The sequence below is a fragment of the Sarcophilus harrisii genome, chromosome 4 (assembly GCF_902635505.1).
Source record: "Sarcophilus harrisii chromosome 4, mSarHar1.11, whole genome shotgun sequence".
Classification (NCBI taxonomy): domain Eukaryota; kingdom Metazoa; phylum Chordata; class Mammalia; order Dasyuromorphia; family Dasyuridae; genus Sarcophilus; species Sarcophilus harrisii.
Genome location: NC_045429.1, coordinates 28,568,779 through 28,575,458, shown reverse-complemented (window position 1 = coordinate 28,575,458; position 6,680 = coordinate 28,568,779).

Sequence of the window (6,680 nt, the reverse complement as noted above, 5' to 3'; positions counted from 1 at the left end):
ATCAGAGCTGAGAAGGACCTTGGAGCATAGAACTGAATGTTGGAGCTAAAGGGGGCCTTAGTACACTAATAAATGGTAAGAAGATAGAATATTGATTAAGATAGATAATTATTGTTGAGCCATTTCGGGTTCTCTGTGACTCCATTTCTTGGCAGAAATGCTGGAGTGGTTTTGCCATTTCTTTCTCGAGCTCATTTTACGATGAGGAAACTGAAGCAAACAGGGCAAAGCGACTTACTTAGGGTCCTACAGCTAGTGAGTGTCTGAGACTGTATTTGAACTCAGGAAGATGAGTCTTTCTGACTTCAGTTCCAGTACTCTGTCCACTGTGCCATCTAGCTCTCTCTAAAATAGAACTATTATCTTATATATTAATAACTATTCATTAATAAGTAATATTACTTATTAATATTAGTTAATAGTAAGTTATTATTAATAACTATTAACTACTTACTAAGTTCCTGGTACTATACTTACTAAGTGTTGGGAAGCCAAAAACAAACAGAAACCCAGGAGCATCACTAGGTTAGAAGTAACCATGGCTTGGAGTACCTTCAGGCCCCAGCTTCCTATTTTATATTTAGCCAGCAGGTGGCTATAAGCTACTTGCACACATCCTGTGGTCTCTATGGATAAGAGAGATCCAATGTCCTTTTATTTCTTAAATCCACGGCACCATTCCTTACTGAGGCTTTGTTGATTTTTGTATCTATCCAATCAAAAGTACTTCTGAGCCCCCACCCACTGTGTTAGCCCTACCTCATCCTGAACTTTGCTATTCCAATTAGCTCTTCTCCGTTGACTTTATTATAACAGGAGGGCCCCCTCCTTGCCCCTCACTCTAGCAGACATACATTTGGGAAGGTTACATCCAGCAGCATAGAACCAAAGTCAATATGCAGTTCTTAATAATGAATGAAAAGCCAGATATTGTGCTGGATGCTGAGAATGCTTTATAAAAGCCACACGGTCTCTGCTTTCAAGGAGACAACTTGTAATAACAAAGAGCAATATCTACTGCAGGAGGAGCTGTCCTGGGTGCTAGGAGCCTTCCCAGACATAGGACTGATTTGGACCCAACCGTGGCAGTTTTTGAGCTCTCCCTTAGGCAGTAAAAAAATTCAACCTCAGTTTCCCTGGGATATTCAACATACATTTCCCATAGTTCTGGTAAGAGGCCGGAGGTGATTTTGCAGTCTCAGCTCACTCTTGGCAGGGGAGTGGAAGGAGGGATCCAGGAAGAAGTGGAACTGAAGAGTTGATGGTTTGCCTGGTCACTGACGGGGGGGGGGGGGGGGGGGGGGAGGTAACATCATCCGATCTCACCTCAGAGGATGCCCAATGGAATCAGTAATCAGCCTGGACCTTCTCCTCTCTCTGCCTCTAATTTCTCTCGGCTGTCCTGACATCTTATCACTCACCTTCTTGTCCCCAAAGTCTCCTCACTGGTCCTCTTAGCAAAGGCAAGGAGTTCAATAGGCTACATACAGGTGAAACCCAGATTCTGCCTTCTCCATTAACAGAATTTTACACAGATAAGAAACAGAGAGTCAGAGAAGGGCAGACACGCTCCCAAGCTCACAACTAGTAAGAAACAGAGCCCATCTCCCTCGCCTGAGCCCTCGAACCCCTCCCCAGTTTCAGACTAGCATCTTTCCTCACCAATGCTCGGGAGGGAGCTGTCGGTTCCGGGGGCAGAGCAGCAATGACTGCCGAACCTCTCTGAGATCCTGCACTGGCCCTTCAGCTACACATCCTTTCTCCTTCCTGCCTATTTTCCCTTAACCTTGCTTCCATCAGCCCTGCAGAGGCAAGACCTGGTTTGGGCCACCAAGGGGCAGCATTGAGTTGCAGATCTGCCTCTGAATAGTTTCAGTGAAATGGGGGATGACCTACCCTCCCTTCCCAGTTGTGCTAGGATTAGGATGCCATTCCCCTCCCAAGAAAGCCCAATACTGGTGATTCATATGGAGTGAGGACTTAAGAGATAGACTAGGCTCTAAGACTGAGGATATCAGTAGGGGGTTTGGTGAGGGAATTCCAGGATCTAGGATTTAGAGCTGGAAGGAACATTGAAAGCCATTCTGTGTCTTCCCTACTGCTCCCCTCCCCATTATTTTCCAGAAGACAATGATAGAGATTGTGACTTGCCCAGCATTATACTGCTAGCATTTGCCAGAGTAATTTGACACAGGCCCAGATTCCCTCTATCAGCTTCAATGTGGTCAAGAAGGAATGGGAGTGAGATACAAGAGCTTTAGTGATTGGAATTTAGTGAAAGGCTGAGGGGCTTAGTGAGACTATGGGGAATTAAGATAGGGATGGGGATGGGGATTCAGAGGGTGGATGAGGGCTCAGGGAGAAGATTTTGGGAGATGAACAATAGATGGGGCTCAGGAGGAGATAAAAACTCATTGATGATGTGGGGATCAGTGAAGGGATTGGGGGTTCAGTAAGGGAACTGAGAACTTATTGCATAGGAACTCAATAAGAGGATAAGGACTTCATAAGGAATTGGAGGCTTAGGGAGAGAAAGAGTTCCAGGAGGGAATAGAGTTCAGTGAGAGTGAGGGCAGATAAGAAACTTGTTCCCCTTTTCACAGAACTTTTTCTTTTCCTGGATCCACTACAATTTCACCTTTTTGAAGGCCTAATTACTTTCACAGGTATTTCTCCCAATCCTGTTTGAGAAATCTTCTTTGAAAGATAAATTAATCCCCTGCAAAGGCCTGTCCAGGAAGTAGACCTGGGTTTTAAGTATGGCCAAATATTTCCATATTTTATGGGTTGCAAGTTTTCTTTCATACACACACACACACACACACACACACACACACGGACGCGTACTATCTTTCTCCAGTTATATTCAAAACAATTTTTTACATTTGTTTTTAAGATTTTTGAACTCTTACTCCACAATTAATTAATTAAAAATTAATTAAGAAATCTCGTCTCACAGAACTTTTTAAGACCTGGAAAGTGGAGTCTCCTTGCCCTTCACTCCCCTCCCCATTTATATGAGAGAAAACATTTTGAAACTGGGATTGTCTGCTCACCTCTCTCCCTGGAGGTGTGATTTCTGGTGGCCTGTGAGGATTGTCTTTGAAATGAAAACACACAAGAGGATCTGTTGAAGGAATTAGCTCTTCCGGAGGAGAAAAGGGTCAGGGAGACCCATGATCTCTCTCTGGTCTATTCCCTCCAGAGTAGGGAGAGGATGAAGAGGTGAGGTCATCCAGAGTGACAACAGTCAGGACTCCTCCACTGCCCTGGATCCTCCTGACCCCTGAACAAGTCTTTCATTCTCTCTCACCTCCATAAAAGGGAGACAATGATCTCTGCACTTGACACAAGGGAAGGCTATTGGGAGGTGAGGTGGGGAGCACTTTGGAAACCTCAAGATGATTTTTAAAAAGGAAGATTATTTATTCATATTGAGAATAGTAATGATAATAAACTGGCTGATTGAGGTAAGGGATGTCACTCAAGGCCGGATTCTCCAGAGAAGGCAGACAGACTCCTCATCCCCAAGAGCTTTCTAAGTTCTCCCCCGTTTCCCGTTCACTGGGACCCAGCCTGTAAGTGATTAAAGGGCTTCTTCTAGTCCACAAAGGGGGAAAGGGACTGAGCCCCGGGTCACTGACACACAGGGATGTAGGGAAAACGTCCCAGGGTGAGAGTAGGGGACCCTGAAGGCAGGTGGAAGTGCCAAGGCGGCCTTTGAAGCCCAGCAGCCGGCAGAGCTGCGCCAGAATCGGGGGATTCCAAACTGAGCCTCAGGAAAAGGCTGCCCACCCTCTCTACAGGCCAGGCCTGCGCTGCAGATAAAGGGAAGGGCAGATCGGGCTCCTGACCCTCCATCCTAGAGGCCCGAGTCTTCAGCTCGAACTTGGAAGTCAGAGCATGTTTGCCGGTCGGCAACGGCCCAACCCGCACGTCCCGGGTTTGACAGAGGTCTGTCTACACACTGCAGGAACAGTGCAAGCGGCCTTCCAAGCTAGCCTGTCACCAGCTACCGTGGTTCCCCTTCCCCCCCTCCCCCGGTCCCTGGGCTCTCTCCCGGGAGGATGTGGAACAGGAGCGACCCTGAGACACTTCGGCCCGCCCTAGACTGCCCGCCTCAGTTTCAGAGATGGGAGGCCGTTTCAAGGGGTCCTCTCGTTCGAGCCCAGGGCAGAAGGAAGCCCGGGATCTGGGGGGTGGGGGGGTGAGCAAAGACCCAGGGAGCGGTCCGAGGCTTGGGAAGTGGTCACGCTCAGCTCGGCCGTGGAAGGGCGGAAGGGCAGGGACCATGCAGGTGCCAGGGGAGGCGGTGCCAGGTCGGGGAGTGGGATGGAGCGGAGCAGAGGAACAGGCTTTCTGTGCGTTGAGAGGAGAATTACGGGGCCACATCGGGACAAGTCACGGGGGTCCTTGGAGGGGAAAAGGTGCTGGACGTTGGAACACACCGGCACAGAGCTAGGACTTGGGGAGGCGGCCGCCGGCGCAGAGAAGGACAGCGGCCCAAGAACCTCAGTACAGACCTCGCGGAGTGTCCTTGGCTGGGGGCCGCCCTAAGTCTGGCCTGCCCCACTCCTCTTTCTCCCAACTCCAGCACCGCAAGTCTCCCCCTCCCCGTGTCTCAGTCTCCCGCCTCCCCGCCTCCCTGCCCGCGGCCTCGGCAGCGGCGCGATCTCATTCCCAAAGCCCTAATGCGGCCCATCCATCATGGGCGTCGCCCACCTTCTCCCCCCCCCCCCCCCCCCCCCCCCCCCCCCCCCCCCCGTACAGCCGCGCATGCACCCCCTGAGCCCCTCCCCCTCTTCCTTCACCCTCCCCCCCCTCGCCCGCATTAAAGCCGCATATGCAACCTATGAATTATCAACTGAAAGGAGTCAATTACCGGCTCGGCCCCGCGCGTCTGGGCGCTATCGCCCCGAGCAAGGGAGCGAGCGGGACTGCGGGGCTGCAGCGGCCTCCTGTCTTTGTGGGGGAGCCGGGGCCCCAGCAGCAGCCACGTCAGCCTGGGCGGGATGGGGCCGCGAAGGGACCGAGGCAGGGGCGGCCCGGCAGCGGTCCGCTCCCCCTCGGGCTCCGGCGGGCTTCCCGCTTCTATTTCGGCCCCTGTCCGTCAGTCCGGCTGCGTGTCTGTCAGTACGTCTTTCGCGGGTTCTACGTCTCTGTCTGCTTTGCCGCCTCTCCCGGTTCACTCCCTCGGGTTCTCTGGGGCCCTTTGTACTGCGGTCTCCGGGACTCGCTTTCTCCTTTTACCTGGGGGTCTCTAGCTCTGTCCTCCCTCCCGCCCCACCCCGCACAAAACGCACCACACACACCCGGGCAGCCCCGCAAATGCACACGCTCCCACGGCCGCACGCGCGCGCTCGCACCTCCTCTGGGCGAGCAGACAGGATTCCGAGCGGGCCCCGGAGTCAGCGGCTCTCGGGCCCCTCGCCCGGCCTGTGCCCTCTCCCACAGACTCCCTCCCGACCCGGTCCCCTCCCCCGCAACGACTCCCCCTCCCCTCCCTCCCTCTCTCCCCATCTTCTTCTCTCCTTTCCCCTCCCGGGGGCAGCGAGGGGCGCTTAGGGAAATGAGGCGGCGGTAATAGGTTTACTGATGAAGTTGACCGCGGCGCCCCGGGGGAGGACGCCGGAGAGCGCTCCCTCCCGCAGCCTCGCCGGCCCCTCCCCAAGCTCCAAGCTCTGGGAAGGGGGGGGGCGAACGACGAGGGAAGAGCTCGGCCTTATACACTAGTGACTGGACTGATGGGTGGGGGGCGGGGGAGGAGGGATGATTCACCTTAGATAGAGGCAGAAGACTCCATCACCTTTACCCCGTACTGGGAGATGGAAAGCGATGGAGGGAGGAGTGTGTGTGTGTGTGTGTGTGTGTGTGTGTGTGTGTGTGTGTACAATGGGGAGACATGGAAGGAGATGGAAGGAATTGGGAAGAGTTAGAGGATATGGGAGAGAAGGAAATGGGGAGAGATGAAGGGACACAGAGGGAGAAGTAGATGGAGAGATATGAAAGGAGTTAGAAGAGAGATTGGAGAAATGGAAGGAAAAGGAAAGATTGAGGGAACAGGGGAGAGGTGGAGGGAGAAAGGAGAGACTGTGAGAGAGACTCCCCTTCCTCTTGACAGATGAGGGTGGGAGGCATTTGAGCTCCCAAGCCCTTCCAAAGGCAACTGGGGAGGGGGGAGACTCTTCCCCCGCTGGCTGAGAACCTGTCGGGCAGGTTTCCAAATGAAAGATTGAAGTAGGTTGGAGAATTCTTCCTTTGACTGAAAAGACTCTGGGCCTCCCTTAGAGCTTAGAGGCCCTGAAAATGGTCTTAAGGCCTGGGGGATGCTGGGTCCCAGGACCCCCAACCCAGATTCTGAGTCTGTGGGTGACGTTGATTGTAACCCATCCATCAAGCCCGGGTCTCAGATCCTGAGTCTCTCTCTATGGCTCTTTGTGACCCTGAGATCCTGTGAGTCAGAATGTGTGTCTGGGATTCTGGATCTTACAGGGCAGCTCTTGACTTCAGAATTATTTGAGGTAACTGTTGAAGTCTCTTTGGCACTATTCCGATCTGGTCTCTGAGGTTTCCCCTTCAGCTAAAGTGATTCTTTTTGCCTCAAAGGAAAACCTTGGTATCAGCAGACAGAGTGGCCACTGTGCCCTGGAGGATAGTGACTTGGGAGAGGGGGAAGAGTG